We start from the raw sequence: 16,924 nt of genomic DNA, 5'->3' as shown, positions 1-16,924 counted from the left end.
ATCTGAAAGTTTCCTGTTAATCTAGATTGATGAGAAGCAATTAGGTGGTGGTACAGCTACTGGATATTTTCTTTTTAGATAACAATGGCATTGGGGCTGAATAAGCAGCAGTATCAAAAGAATTTAGAGATTTTAAAAATGTGGGAAAGTCTGTGAAATTTTTATTAAAGATAGAGTACCATCTGGGAAAATGATAGATATATTTGATAATGATAAAGCAATGTTGCATGAACATGAAATTCTAAATGGAATATAAAGTACTTGACTCTAGATAGGTTCCTCATGAAAAAATGATATCTTGAAGAAACAGTTCCTGACTTCTTGAACATTCATGTTATGATTTGTAAAATGCTTAGAAACCTTATTGCAGCCATCCAGAATTAAGGTGGCAGGTAGGATTGGGAAGAATATATTTTTTGTGAAGCTTTATACAAACCCATTATCTTTACTTGAATCTTTCATGTAGTTGCTCAAAGATTCAGACACACTGATTCCTGAAGAAAAGATCCCTTCCTCAAACTCCTGATAAATTAATCAACACATCTAGCCCTTCCAATCTCAAATAGAAAATGGCCTCGCCTTTTGTATGGTATGGATGGCTGTGGAAGATCTTATGGGTAGGGAAATAAGAATATATTACTATAAAAACTTTAGTGAGTTTCCTAACAAGTCTGTAACTGTAACATACTTTTACTTTAGCCAGAAAAGCAACTTAGAGGGAGCTGAGCTGCTGATATCTCAGGACCCAAATTAGTGGCCAGCAAATTCACATGGAGAGATTGAATACAAGATCAATTGAAAGCGTCATAAACTAGTGACACCAGCTGAGTGAAAACAAGCTACATCTTTTCTGACTTGCACATCTAGAAGAGCCTCTCGAGGTGGAAATGAAAATCTGTATTAAGTTCATTAATAACCAGTTCTGACGTTTAAAGATAAATTCCACACCTGGTGGCCCATGATGTGAGTGGAACAATATTGATTATAAAAACTAGGGTAGCATTTGCCTGTTCAAAACTAGTAAACTTTCCCTTTCCACACAAATCTGTACTTAAAGGTATTGATTCTGAGGAACAATATTATTATAAGTTCCTATCCCCCACCACGTTTAGGAAAAGGAGATATCTTGAAAATTCATGGAGAATTTACAAATACCTCCATGCATGGTTTGTTACCCCATTATTAAAACCATCTTTGTCCAGAACTTTTAAATCATTTACATCTAGGTCATAGCAACTAGAAGTGATCAAATTACTCAACAAGGTAAGGGCTTCTCCAGCAATGGCAACAGTTCACCTTGTATAGTACTCACCACTTACGGGTTCGTTCCAGATTCCTACCACGACTTCCAAACTTTCTGGAAAGAAAACCCCTGCCACATCTAAATTAACTTGAGGAATGGAAGTAAATTTGTATTCCATGTCTCCCAGGAGATCTAGGTAGGAACTCCATCTATATCAAAAAGACTATTTGGTACCTTTTAGGGTCCTAATCCTCTTACAGTCTGAAGGTAATGGTAATTTTGAGGGTGTATGTGAAGCCTGGTGATTCTAACAATTCGGAGTGGACAGTAAACATGCCACTTATTAAGGATTCCTTTAATATTTCCTGAATGGTGTAAGACACTGTTGCTGAAAAGTATTACTGCCTAGATGCTTCACTACATCATGCATTGTGACACCAGTCACTTTGTTATTAAGGGTACGACAAAATAAAAGCGGAAGAGATAAGCCTCTGTTAAGAGTTTATGATGTTATGGAACAATATTATTGATTTTATAGTCTATTCTGCAAAATACCAGACAGTCATGTTTTTGTTATGATGCCCCAGTATGGAATACTAGATGGTAGTTCATACATTTCTTATTCTTTATTGAAGGGTTTTCCAGATCTTTCATATAGTTCTTTTATTTCACCTCTGCTCTGTACATTAGCAGGTATTGTTGGAACAACCACTATTTCATATATTTTCTTTCTCGCTACCAATGCTGTTTTTTCTATTTCCTACTGTTCTCATGTCTGTATTTTCATTTTTTGTGGGGGGGGGGGGGGGTGGCATGAAACTCCCCCTTTTTTTATATTTGTATACTCTTCTCTCATATGCTTATATGCCATAACTATACTTACAGGTTCATTCTTCACTTTTGTTTCAATCTCATTTTTATTTTATTTTCTTCTGGTACAAATAAAACTCCTTGTCTTATATTTCTTTCAATCTCAATGCTTGCTCTCTCTCTCTCTCTCTCTCTCTCTCTCTCTCTCTCTCTCTCTCTCTCTCTCTCTCTCTCTCTCTTGAGATCTGACTAGCAGTCAAGTATCTTCAGATGAGTAATAGAGGTGTGAACATAAGATCTAGTGAAAAAGCAAAGGTTGGAAAGGAATGATTAAAATTGTGACGAATATAGGCTTAATGAGGAAAAACAGGTTGATTAGCTAGGTCTGAGAAAAATAAAACATGCATTATTGTTAGCTTTAGGGAGCAGTTGTCAAGTGTTGGGCAATGAAACTATTAAGTTTATAGACAAAAAAAAATTGAAGAAACAATTTATAACATCTACTCGGGTACAAGGAAATGATGAGATAAACATGGACAGCGAGGAAGAAGCAGCGGTAGGAGAATCATCTGAGAGAGTGTGAAATAAGTGACTTCGGTAGTAAAAGGTTTGGAGCTGATTGTGCTTATGTATCCTGTGATAGATGCTGGAAACATAGATCTGTTAAACATGTCATAGTCGGGCTAAAAAAAAAAAAAAAAAATTTCACCATTAAATTGGTAATAAAATAATAGGTTATTTCGGTTCTGTAAAACAGAACGGGAAAATCTAGAAAAAAGGAATGAACTATAGGGAAAAATACTATCAGATTGAACGGATCAAATAAATTGTTATAGGCAAGGCGTTCTTGAACGAAAGATACTTTATAAACATAACATATGGTCAGAGAGATAAAAAAAAATGCTTTTTCAACTAGAGTTGTAGCTCAGCAAACAGTAGTACTGTAGTAGTAATAATAATAGAGGAAGTAGGCAATATAGAGGGCATCGGAAAACAATGATTAAGGAAGTAACGGATAAGCAGCTTACTATCGGAAACCTAAATACGACGATGAGTGAAATAACACAATTAAATTAAAATTATAGATGAGAATACGAAACAGCAACTAGGGACTTTGGTAATGAAGATAGAGAAGAGCCTTCAGGGATCTCGAATGCAGTACACAAGCAGACACATGTGGTAGATAAAAAGTAAGTTGCAGAGTGACTAAGCAGAATGGGGAAGGCAAAGAACAAGATAGAAGAAAAATAAAATTAAACAAAATAAAGTAGGAAATAAACTAAGAGGAATAAAGATAAGTTATGAAAATAGGACATTTATGCGAGATAAGATAATTAAAGAGTAAGTACTTTGCATCAGGAAAACGTTACCAAGTACAGATTTTACCTTGGGAGGGATACAAAATACTTATAGAAATGGAGAAATCGTTATGCAGACAGAATGAGATAGATATGTCAATGGAGGGAGAATATGTAGTCTTTGACATAGACCACGAACGATGACGGAAAGCAGGAGTAGAACGCGAGTCAATGATTTATCATCAAGGAAGTAGAGTAAAAGCTAAGTGCAAATTTTATTTTGGGGAAAAAAATATTGGCCGTTTAATAAAGGAGGCTGTAAATTTGAGTGTTATTGGGGACCGAAATAGATAATGGGAAAACAACTTGTAGGTAGAAACAGCAGGAGATTCCATAATATCGGTCATGAAAGTAATATTAAAAATATAAAAGACAGGGAAGGGTTCACTAAAGTAGGATATGTTCTAGAGCAAAGGGTGAAAGATATCTTGTCCCATTATATGTTTTGGAGCGAAGGATAAAAGCTATGTTGTCCTATGATATGTTTTAGAGCAAAGGGTAAAAGATATGTTGTCCGAACTCAAAAACATACATCAGTTAACATAGGCACACGAGTGCCAGATGGGATGAATGTTAAACCAATTAAGGGTATGGCACATAGATCAGTACGGTCCATATAATGCAGGAGAAGCCGAGAATAAATGTAATACCATACGTGGGAACAACACCGAAGAAGGTATTTAAGAAAAAGGATAAAAGAAACAGAGGGTAAGATGAAGCATAAAAAACGGGTAGATATATAAAGTACAAAATTTATTATGTAAATGTAAAAGCGATTAAATAAAAATAATTATGGAGGAGACAATTTGTCTGACTGAAATGCATTTATGAAAAGGGATAAGATATATATTGAATTATATAAAATTTATAAGAATAACAAACACAGGCGTGGGAGTACTGACAGAAATGAAGGAGGAAATAGGAAGTGTAGAATTTTAAGTGAATGGAGATAATAAAACACGTGAATCTCTCGATGAAAATGGACAATTGCCGCATTAAGATTGTGTATATATAAAGTAATACACAAAGAAGAAAAATGAGAATGAAAAAAAACTACTAATAGAGGGAGATTTTAATTGTAATGAGGAGGGGATGTAAGAGAATTTTCAATAAATGGCAGGATGGTTGTACACTTGGTATAAAATGTGAATTTGAGTATTCTCATTACTAACGAAAATGTAGAGGAAAATGGAAAACTAACACTAGTAGACTATTGCATAATTATAAAGTGGGATGAGGGAATATAGTTAAGACTACGTAGATGGAGAGAAAATAGTAACGCAATATAAAGTAACGGGTAAGATTACATACATAGATCACATGGCCACAATGCCAAGATAATTGAAATGGACTGGCGTGTGGCGAATGATAAGCAATAAGTAGAGTAGCCAGAAAAGAATTCTGGACATAAAAAGTTTTAAAGTGACTGAAAAGGACTATTGAAAGTCATCAAAGGCAGTGGTGCGATAAAAGAAAAATATAAAAGTAAGCCTACGGCAAGGATAGGTTAATAGGATAAATGAGAAATGTAGTAAGTGATAGAAATATTAAACCTCGGCGGCCCTTCAAAATTTTTCGTGGGTGTGCAGTCGCCCAGTAAGCCAAGAAACTGCATTAAATTTTTTAATGTCGATTAAAGAAACGGATAACAATGATATGAAGAAATCTTAAATCAAACTTGACTAATTAATACAAAGAAACAATAGTTGCTAAATTTTCTTGAGCAACCTGCTGGTTGATGGGCGTATTATTTGATCCTCTCTAAACATATAGATTTTACGAAAATGTAGCAACATTAGATATTTAAAACAGGCCAATAAATATGTAAATTGGTACCCGGTCAATATCATTGGATATATTTTGGCATTCTCGATATTTTGATTAGTTATTAACGTATTATTATTGTATTTTGGTTTAACATTTGTTGTAATCAGAAGTTTACAATATAAGCTAATCTTTTCATGAATTGATATTATTGTAAAATATTTTGCATTGTAATTTTAAATGTTGGTAAGAAGGATTTTCAATGAAAAGACCATATTTCCATCTCTAAAATGGAACTGTTCACTACGTATTCACGTTCTTATAAAATTAAATACTTGCGGTGGTCACTTTTAGATACTATAAGACATATAGTTAAATATAGCCATGATTATCAGTAGTAATGAGAGTAAAATAGACATTGTTTGTAGAGAAAGTAACTGAAATCATAGTATTCAATGGATAATTTATTGAAGTCCACAAAGAACAAATATTCACAACAGAGACTCAGCTGTTTTCGAAAGTAAATTTTGAAATTTGCCCGAGAGTCCTTCCATAACTGTACTTATTAAGGTAATGTATGCATTAGTCGGTGGTACATAAGTATACAGTGAAAATTAGAGTGAGTAATGATTGCAAAAAGCGTGTCTTTTCTTAATGACTGACATTACAACGTAATTTAGCCCTCTGTGGAACTAAAAAACTACGTAATCGGCCTGACATTCTTTGCCCAGTGTTCCTCAAAAATTGACATATTAAATAGGATATGCCTAAGATGGTTGTGCAAATTAACCAATTAAATTCGGTAGAATGTGTTTTCACTATACATCAAATTAACACGATTAGCAAGTTGGGTTTGGTTCCGATAACCCAACGTATCCTTACCTACTTACTCACTAATGTGGCTACGTCCCTCCGCTACCCCTCCCCTTAGATTATTATATCCTTAACCTTACCCTTACACTAAATCTCAACCCTGTGTTTACTTCCCAACTGGCCTCACTTCTGGCAAAGTAACACTAAATCTTATTTCTTAAATTGTTAAACAAGCTTTTTATCAAATTTCAGACAAAGATAAACAACAACTCTTCCCCTTAAATAAAATATATTTGCCAAGTAGCCTAATAAGAAAGTTTACACCTGTCCCAACAAACCACATTCACCCCATCCATCCTACCCAAACCTACCCTTACCTTACTTTACATAACCTTATCTTACTTTACTTTACTTTACCATACGATACCTACCCTACTCTAATCTAACCTAATCCAACTGATAAAAAAAAAGAAATTGTATGTTGTATCCAACCTGCAACAAACTACCCGGTTTGATTAGCCTATGGTAAAACCAAATGCCTCAGGAAATTTTCTAAAGGTTTTGGTAAATCTTTACCAGTGTGCCCTCTATTAATCATTGAAACTGTCCATTACCCTAAACCAATGTAAGATGCAGTGGTAAAAAAGTTTGTAGATAGGTAAATTCAGGTTGGCTCATGCATAGTGAAAGGGTAGATTAATTCAATTTTGCTAAATCTAACATATATTTCCTTAGCTAAGGCACCCATTTCTAACCTTACTTGGTATTACCAATGGGACTAACAACGTTAAAACGACCCCCTAGTTACCTTTACTAGGACTGGTTATTGAGTGGGATGCTTCAAGTTTTTTTATATTTATTAGTTAGTGATGGCAGTGTTAGAATAATGATGATTGCATGATTGTAGTGTGTTTTTATTGTACAGTGTGTTATTTATTATTTACTAAGGTGACAGGACTGTCCATTGCCTTTGCCAACTAATCTCATGGGCTTACAGTATACCTAGTTAACTCAATGCTGTTTTCTTTTCTAGTTTTAGATTTCTTAAATATGTAAGTGGAAATCCTGTTACAGGACGGGTTGAATCTAGGTCTGTACGTTTTTCCTTACTTCTCCATCATTTGAGAGGAATTAAGCAAGTTAAGAGTTACTGAACTGCCAATGGCAGTATAGCTCGGGTGGAGTCTTTTTGCACGCTTACATGGAAATTTCCAGTTCAGTGTCCTAAGTCTTCTAGATGCCTTATTTTAAGGCCCTAAAGGCAGTTCACTAATACTTTACTGTAATTGGTATCAATGATTTTGGAAGGGTTATTTTATTTGGTGCAATTCAAAGAACTTTTTCAGTAACAAGTATTAGATTGGATATACAGTATTGTTGAAATTTGATTTTGGTTTAGGAAGGGTCTTTGCCTTTGGAGGCTATAAAGCATTAGAAGTCCATGCCTAATACCATACTCACATATCAAAGCTTAAACATATCCTCTTTAGGTATTATTGGGAATGCATTCGTGGTTTTTACTATTGAAAGTTTTCAGGTTATCAGATTGGATTACTGTAATCTAAAAAGTAGTGTTATTTTTAAAATGTTCACTGTTTAAACTTTGATTTTTTTTTTTTTTATTATCTCAGAACTAAAAGGTTATGATTTTAGCATTAAATTTTCTTTTGTCATAAACATAAGATAAATATATTGATGGATGGCATGCTTTTTTTCTGTAATGTGTGTTTGTTCCGACACAGATACAAACCTTCGCTATTTATTAGGGTATTACTTTCGGCAACGCTGAAAACCAGCCAAGACAATTTTAGAGAGGGATAATTACCCCATCCGCTAGTTAGCGGGAGGGGGTTGGGGTAGACTAGCTACCCCGCTCACTCACACCTGTCGGTTGAGTAACCACTTTTACTTTTGGCTCGGTAGAGTGTAGACGTGCCGTCTCTCTCTCCCGTTGACAAACTGCTTTGCCTTTATTATTTTTCTTTTTCTTTTGTGTGTGTCGGTGTGTGTATGGTTATTGTCCCGCTATGCGGACAGGAGCTTCCTCCACAACACGACCTCCTCAAACAACCACATGCCAACATCTTTCACAGAACTGTAACCTCGCTTCGACTTCACGCCTGGAGACTATCCAGCACCTTCTCACATAGAGAGGCTTTTCGCAGCCGGTTGCGAAAAGAATGGCTGGACACCTCAAGAGATCCACAGAGGCAGTCTACGAGGCGAAGTGGTCAGTTTTCTGTGGTTGGTGTGGTGGAAGGGGTATCTCTCCCCTCGATGCCTCTGTTCCAACTAGAGCAGAGTTTCTTGTATACCTTCGGGAAGAAAAGCTTCTCTCGATCTCGGCAGTCAAAGGCTACCGCTCAGCCTTGAGTTTCGCCTTTAGACTGAAAGGAGTCGATATTTCCTCCTCGTTGGATCTTTCTTTGCTCATACGTAGTTACGAGCTTACTTGCCCCCAGGCAGAGCTAAGACCTCCCCCTTGGAACGTGGTTCGGGTCCTCAGGTCTCTGAAGGGCTTCCCCTATGAACCACTACGCCAGGCCTCAGATGCACACCTCACGTGGAAGACGGTGTTCCTGCTCGCTTTGGCTTCGGCCAAGAGAGTCAGCGAACTTCATGGTCTATCTGCTGATGTCTCCCACTCTAGGAGATTGGGGAAAGTAATCCTCAACTTCGTCCCTGAGTTTGTAGCTAAGATTCAAATCCGGGTGTGCCAGACTCCAGACTCCAGGTTCGGCCCATTTCGGATAGAGAGTCTTCGTTCTGTAACCGAAGATCCAGACCAACTGTTACTATGTCCAGTGAGGAGTCTGAGGTGTTACTTAAAAAGAACAGCAAAAGCTCGCCCCCGTATACGAGCACTTTTTGGCAGCACGGGGAAGGTCAAGAGGAGGGTCACGAGGAATACTATTTCCTCCTGGATAAGGAAAGTAATCGAATACACTCTATATCCAGATCCTCCTCTGTCCAACCGACCCAGAGCTCATGATTTTAGAGGCATTGCATCGTCTCTGGTGTTCAAGAAAAATTTTTCTGTGGCACAGGTATTGCAAGTGGGCGTGTGGAAGCGTCAGACGACCTTCACAGCCCACTATCTGAAGGACGTAACCCACAGGAGCATGGAAACCTTCTCCATTGGTCCTGTGGTGGCCACACAACAAGTGATCTAATGCCTCAGGCTCCTTGATGAACAAGTAGCAGAGGGTTGAGGGCTGGGGTTACCCGGGTTAGTCTAGGGTGAATGAAAAGAATAACTGGCTCACTTCTTTCTCTCTCCTTCTCCCCCCCTGGGGAAATAGCTCCGCAAGACCGAAGCATAGCTGACCTCACCCCTCTGCAGGTAAGAATCATTTCCCTAGTGCATCCTGGGTATGAGTGAATACTTTGTTACGTCACCAATACTGTACCTCTTGAGGGAGGGTATTGGATATGTCTTAGAATCCTCGAGTTCCTACGCGAAGACAAGCCACGAGTCTCTCTTACACAAGCTTCTGCAGGCCGCTATCAGTGAGTTACCTTGTAACTACTTTGATTTTAGTGAGGGTAGGGTCCCCTCTACTATTGATCACAGATTGAAATAGAGAGGACCCCAGGTCATGACCAAGGCCAGTTGGTAAGGACTTCCTCCCTCCTAAGAGTAAGTCATCCTAATAAATAGCGAAGGTTTGTATCTGTGTCGGAACAAATAACAAATTTGGAAATAATTTGTATTTTTCCTAACATACAAACCTGAAGCTATTTATACAAATTGGCCCGCCACCCTGTCCCCCCAGAAGTCCTGCTAGAAAGCAGAAAGCAAAAGTGGTTACTCAACCGACAGGTGTGAGTGACCAGGGTAGCTAATCTACCCCAACCCCCCAACCCCCTCCCGCTAACTAGCGGATGGGGTAATTATCCCTCTCTAAAATTGTCTTGACTGGTTTTCAGCGTTGCCGAAAGTAATACCCTAATAAATAGCTTCAGGTTTGTATGTTAGGAAAAATACAAATTATTTCCAAATTTTTTATTTTGAAGGTGGGAAGATGAATATATCTTTACCTATATTCAGAAATAATTATTTAAAGAGTGAATGCTAGAATCAGTTTTTCCACATCCCCCTTTTTTGGTAGGAAAGTCATTGAAACTTTAGAGAAAGGATTATGTGGTTAAGACTGTAAAGTTTTATTTAAACTAGACAAATATCTAAGTAGAAGTTCCTAGTTAGGTTCTAAATTTAGATTGTCAGTGGGTCTCTTTCCTAAAATGCAATGCTGTTTCTAGTTAAGGGTTTAGTCACACAGCAAGTTAGATTTGAGTCAGAGGAAGATTGTAAAAGTTTTAATTTATAAAGTGATAGTTAAGCTAACACTATTTCTGTAAATTTTTCTCTTATGAAAGGATTTTTGACAATAGATAAAGGGCATACAAAGTTGGTTTGTACAAGGCTTTATTTGAAAGAAACTTGTTTTGTATGAAAAATTTACAGGCCAATGGGTTCTGTAGTAACTGTGGGGGATATGGTTCTAGATGAGTATAGAAATAATAAATTTTCAATATTAATCTTACCCGATGATCATGTAGCTGTCAACTCCGTTGCCCGACAGAAATCTAAGGTCGGGATACGCCAGCGATCGCTATACAGGTGGGGGTGTACACAACAGCGCCATCTGTGAGCAGGTACTCAAGTACTTCTTGTCAACAAGAACTCAATTTTTCCTCTGTCGTGCCACCGGCAAGACCTACTTGGATACGCTGTTGATTCTGGAGTTGTTTTTCACGATTTTGGTGATGTATTCGCTCTAGATTTTAGCCTTCGCTATTCAGGAAGCTTTATCATTAGCTTAGCAAGCTTTTTGATTTAATTTGGATTAATTGTTAACGAACTTTGCTAGATTTTGGAATTCCCCCTTGACTTTTTCTTCAATTCAAGATGTCTGACCAGTCTCAAGTCCCTAAGTACAGGCAGTGTAGTGTTAGGGCTTGTACTAGGCGTCTTCCGAAGGCCTCCATAGATCCTCACACCGTTTGTTCCAATTGTAGGGGTAAATCCTGTCAATTGGAAGATCGATGTGAGGAATGCGCTGGGCTTTCGGAATTCGATTTTAACGAATTCCTTAAAAATGCACATAGGCTAGAGAAGGATAGGATCAGGAGGAGTTCTTCTCGCTCTTTTGATTTTTCCTCTCCCCATGCCCCTCAACCTATTCCTTCCCCTGTAGTGGTGACTCCCGACCCTGCTACTAGTGCTCAGCCCTCCATGGCGGATATGATGCGTGCCATTCAGGCTCTTGGTGACAGAGTGGAGTCATTGGCTAATGACCGTAATCAGCTTTTGGCAGATGAGCGCAAAGTGCAGTGGGAAGTGTTAGTGCAAGTGAAGTGAAAAGTGTCAGTGTCAGTGTTGCGCATGAGGGTACATCTGTTCGTGCCAGTCGTCCTCTCAGTCCGGGACCTCTTGCAAGCTCCCAAGCCCAGGGGAGAAGCAATGTCGAAGGACCAAAGGGTTCGGCAGGCCTTGATCAGCGTACGGATGTACCCTCAGTGGTTGCGGACGTATCTGTCAGAGATCGTCCCATCCACAAACAGACGAATGAGCCCTATCATTCCTCGTCTGTGGAAGAAGTTTCAAGGAGGAAACGATGGACCAAGGTCTCACGACCTCTCAAGCGTAAGGTCCCTTCCGAGCGAGTCCAACGGCCCAGGTGTAGCCACTGGGTCAGTTCGGACTCGCCGCAGTCTTCCGAAGACTGCACACCTCCCAAGAGAGGTAGAGTGGTTCCACAACAGGCTACTACTCCGTCTGTTGCTGCACCAACCACGGTAGACCCTAAGTGGTCCATGCTGCAGACTATGCAGTCTCAGCTTGCTGCGTTCATGCAAGAGTATCATGCTGAGAAGGTTGACACTGCACCTGTTAACCTACAACCTGCCACGGTTGTGCGCTCAGCAAATACTGCGGCTGCCTGCTCCCACACTCCACCTGTGAGAGCTCCACCACCGATGCGCAGTCCACCCTGCCAGACGCATGTTCATGCTGCACCATCTGTTGACATGCGTGAGCTACCGCATCAGCAGTGGGAAGGTGCTGTAGAGCTGCCGTGTTCTGACACTAAGCGGCATGCTCCGCAACCCATGCGGCATGCTCCGCATCCCATACGGCATGCTCCGCAACCCACGGCAGTCCCTCCCACGCACCAGCACTCTGCTTTTGTTGTTGCCAGCTCGCAGACTGACCAGCAGCGGCATGATGTTGGATCCGCAGCAGCTACGCATGCACCCGTGCTGCCGGATTCAGCCGTTCAGCTTTCTGCTCCACCTTTGCCACTTCCTACTCAGCTTTCGGATGATGGAGTATCGGATGACGAAGCTGCACATTTGGATGAACCGCACTCCGACTTAGAAGGGCCCAAGTCTACGCCTCCCTCCTTAGACTTTCGTAAAGTCCTTGCCTTGTTCAGGGACTTGTATCCAGAACAGTTTGTGTCTGCAACCCCTCGCTCTCCTCCCTCCGAGTTTGCTCTGGGCATGCAGTCTGCTGCTCCTGCCTTCACCAAGCTTGTCCTCGCACGCTCATCCAAGAGAGCTTTGAGGGTTATGGGAGAGTGGTTGCAGTCCAAGAAGCAACTGGGAAAGACTGCTTTCATCTTTCCGCCTACCAAGCTTGCTTCCAAATCTAGCGTCTGGTATGCCACGGGAGAGGAACCCGGCTTGGGAGTTCCTGCCTCTGCCCAGGGCGACTTCTCAAGTCTGGTTTACTCTCCCCGCAGGCTGGCTATGAGACGATCTAAGATTTGCTGGTCCTTTTCTGACATGGATCATCTGTTGAAGGGAGTCTTTCGTGCTTTTGAGATCTTCAACTTCCTCGATTGGTGTTTGGGAGCGTTAAGCAGAAAGACTTCCCCTTCGGATAAGGACTCTGCCATGCTTATCATGTCTAGCATGGACAAAGCCATTCGGGATGGGTCTGGTGAGCTTGCGGCTTCGTACGTGTCGGGAGTGCTTAAGAAGAGAGAACATCTTTGCTCCTTCTTGTCGTCTGGGATCACTCCTTGCCAGAAGTCGGAGTTGTTGTTTGCTCCTCTCTCCAAGTGTCTGTTTCCGGAGGAGCTGATCAAGGGGATGGCTGCCTCGCTGATCCAGAAGGATACCCATGATCTGATGGCTTCTTCCGCACGTAAGGCTAAAGCTTTACCTTCCGTGCCTAGACCTTTCCGTTCTGCAGCAGTGGACACACCAGCAACTAGGTTCATCCCGCCCTTTCGTGGCAGAACCTCCAGCAGAGGAGGTACCCGTGCCGACAGTCACCGTGGCAAATCCAAGAAGGGTTCCAAGTCCGCAAAAGGCAGGATCTGACTGCCTTCCTCTCCAGACAGCAGTGGGAGCCAGGCTCAAGAACTTCTGGCAAGCTTGGGAGAGCAGAGGTGCAGACGCTCAGTCTGTGAAGTGGCTAAGGGAGGGGTACAGAATTCCGTTCTGCCGCAGTCCCCCTCTAGCAACATCTCCCATTAACCTCTCTCCCAACTACAAGGGGAAGGACAAGAGGCTAGCGTTGCAACAAGAGGTGTCGCTCTTGCTACAAAAGGGAGCGGTAGTCATAGTCCGGGACCATCAATCCCCGGGCTTCTACAACCGTCTCTTCCTGGTAGCGAAGAAGACAGGAGGTTGGAGACCGGTGCTGGACGTCAGTGCTCTCAATGCTTTTGTCACCAAGCAGACGTTCACGATGGAGACGACGAAGTCGGTCCTAGCAGCGGTCAGGAAGGAGGACTGGATGGTCTCGTTAGACCTGAAAGACGCGTACTTTCACGTCCCCATCCATCCAGACTCACAACCTTTCCTAAGGTTCGTCTTTGGAAAGGTTGTGTACCAGTTCCAAGCCCTGTGCTTTGGCCTAAGCACGGCACCTCTTGTGTTTACCAAACTGATGAGGAATATTGCCAAATTCCTTCACTTGGCAGACATCAGAGCCTCCCTCTATTTGGACGACTGGCTTTTAAGAGCTCCGTCAAGTCGTCGCTGTCTGGAGAATCTCAGATGGACTATGGATCTGACCAAGGAATTGGGCCTCCTGGTCAATATAGAGAAGTCCCAACTCGTCCCATCCCAGACCATTGTCTATCTAGGTATGGAGATTCAGAGTCGGGCTTTTCCGTCGGCCCCAAGGATCAATCAAGCCCTAGAATGCATCCAGAGCATGCTGAGAAGGAACCGATGTTCAGTCAGGCAGTGGATGAGTCTAACAGGGACACTTTCATCGCTGGCCCAGTTCATCGAGTTAGGGAGACTCCACCTCCGCCCCCTTCAGTATCATCTAGCTGCTCACTGGAGAAAGGACATGACGCTAGAGGCGGTCTCAGTGCCTGTTTCCGAAGAGATGAGGTCTACACTGACGTGGTGGAAGAACAGCATTCTTCTCAAGGAAGGTCTACCATTGGCTGTTCAGACCCCCGACCACCGTCTCTTCTCGGACACATCGGACACGGGCTGGGGTGCGACACTGGACGGACAGGAATGCTCGGGCACGTGGAATCAGGAGCAAAGGACACTTCACATCAACTGCAAGGAGCTTTTGGCAGTTCATCTGGCCTTGATAAACTTCAAGTCCCTCCAGCTAAGCAAGGTGGTGGAGGTGAACTCCGACAACACCACAGCCTTGGCTTACATCTCCAAGCAAGGAGGGACTCATTCGAGGAAGTTGTTCGAGATCGCAAGGGACCTCCTCATTTGGTCAAAAGATCGAAAGATTTCGCTGGTAACGAGGTTCATTCAGGGCGACATGAATGTCATGGCAGATCGCCTCAGCCGGAAGGGTCAGGTCATCCCCACAGAGTGGACCCTTCACAAGAATGTTTGCAGCAGACTATGGGCCCTGTGGGGTCAGCCCACCATAGATCTATTCGCTACCTCGATGACCAAGAGGCTCCCGATGTATTGTTCTCCGATTCCAGACCCAGCAGCAGTTCACGTGGATGCCTTTCTGCTGGATTGGTCCCATCTAGACCTGTATGCGTTCCCTCCGTTCAAGATTGTCAACAGGGTACTTCAGAAGTTCGCCTCTCACGAAGGGACACGGTTGACGTTGGTTGCTCCCCTCTGGCCCGCGAGAGAATGGTTCACCGAGGTACTGCAATGGCTAGTGGACGTTCCCAGGACTCTTCCTCTAAGAGTGGACCTTCTGCGTCAGCCTCACGTAAAGAAGGTACACCCAAGCCTCCACGCTCTTCGTCTGACTGCCTTCAGACTATCGAAAGACTCTCAAGAGCTAGAGGCTTTTCGAAGGAGGCAGCCAGAGTGATTGCCAGAGCAAGGAGGACATCCACTCTCAGAGTCTATCAGTCAAAATGGGAAGTCTTCCGAAGCTGGTGCAAGGCGAATGCAGTTTCCTCAACCAGTACCTCTGTAACACAGATAGCTGACTTCCTGTTACATCTAAGGAATGTAAGATCCCTATCAGCTCCTACGATCAAGGGTTACAGAAGCATGTTGGCAGCGGTCTTCCGCCACAGAGGCTTGGATCTTTCCACCAACAAAGATCTACAGGACCTCCTTAGGTCTTTTGAGACCTCAAAGGAACGTCGGTTGTCCACACCAGGCTGGAACCTAGACGTGGTTTTAAGGTTCCTGATGTCATCAAGATTCGAACCGCTTCAATCAGCCTCTTTTAAGGATCTCACATTAAAGACTCTTTTCCTCGTTTGCTTAGCAACAGCTAAAAGAGTCAGTGAGATCCACGCCTTCAGCAGGAACATAGGTTTTACATCTGAAACGGCTACGTGTTCCTTGCAGCTCGGTTTTTTGGCTAAAAACGAGCTTCCTTCTCGTCCTTGGCCCAAGTCGTTCGAGATCCCAAGCCTGTCCAACTTGGTGGGGAACGAACTAGAGAGAGTACTTTGCCCAGTAAGAGCTCTTAAGTACTATTTAAGACGGACAAAGCCATTACGAGGACAATCAGAAGCTTTATGGTGTTCTATCAAGAAACCTGCTTTACCGATGTCTAAGAACGCAGTTTCTTACTACATCAGGCTTCTGATTAGAGAGGCCCATTCTCATCTGAAGGAAGAAGACCTTGCTTTGCTGAAGGTAAGGACACATGAAGTTAGGGCTGTCGCTACTTCAGTGGCCTTCAAACAGAACCGTTCTCTGCAGAGTGTTATGGATGCAACCTATTGGAGAAGCAAGTCAGTGTTCGCATCATTTTATCTCAAAGATGTCCAGTCTCTTTACGAGAACTGCTACACCCTGGGACCATTCGTAGCAGCGAGTGCAGTAGTAGGTGAGGGCTCAGCCACTACATTCCCATAATCCCATAACCTTTTTTAATCTTTCTCTTGAAATGCTTTTTATTGTTGTTTTTTGGGTTGTACGGAAGGCTAAGAAGCCTTCCGCATCCTGGTTGATTTGGCGGGTGGTCAAATTCTTTCTTGAGAAGCGCCTAGATTAGAGGTTGTGATGAGGTCCTTTAGTATGGGTTGCAGCCCTTCATACTTCAGCACCTAGGAGTCGCTCAGCATCCTAAGAGGACCGCTAGGCTCAGTAAGGAAGACGTACTTAAAAAAGGCAGAGTAATGGTTCAAGTCGACTTCCTTACCAGGTACTTATTTATTTTATGTTTGTTATTTTGAATAACTGCTAAAATGAAATACGGGATACTTAGCTTCTAATGTTAACATGTATGCTGGTCTCCACCCACCACCCTGGGTGTGAATCAGCTACATGATCATCGGGTAAGATTAATATTGAAAAATGTTATTTTCCTTAGTAAAATAAATTTTTGAATATACTTACCCGATGATCATGAATTTAAGGACCCTCCCTTCCTCCCCATAGAGAACCAGTGGACCGAGGAGAAAATTGAGTTCTTGTTGACAAGAAGTACTTGAGTACCTGCTCACAGATGGCGCTGTTGTGTACACCCCCACCTGTATAGCGATCGCTGGCGTATCCCGACCTTAGA

The 16,924-nt window shown here is 42.1% G+C and overlaps 1 protein-coding gene across 1 annotated transcript in view; it reads left to right on the top strand.

Annotated features, from left to right (window-relative positions):
• Positions 1–5,596: 5,596 nt before the first annotated feature.
• Positions 5,597–16,924, top strand: part of GlcAT-I (Glucuronyltransferase I) — a 122,086-nt gene continuing 110,758 nt past the window's right edge. The window contains exon 1 of the mRNA XM_068356059.1: positions 5,597–5,745. The gene's annotated coding sequence lies outside the window, so the exon portion shown is untranslated. The remainder of the gene's footprint in view (positions 5,746–16,924) is intronic.

Source organism: Palaemon carinicauda, chromosome 2 (assembly GCF_036898095.1).
Source record: "Palaemon carinicauda isolate YSFRI2023 chromosome 2, ASM3689809v2, whole genome shotgun sequence".
Classification (NCBI taxonomy): Eukaryota; Metazoa; Arthropoda; class Malacostraca; order Decapoda; family Palaemonidae; genus Palaemon; species Palaemon carinicauda.
Note: the sequence above shows the minus strand (reverse complement) of the source record. Positions and strands in the feature narration are given on the sequence as shown.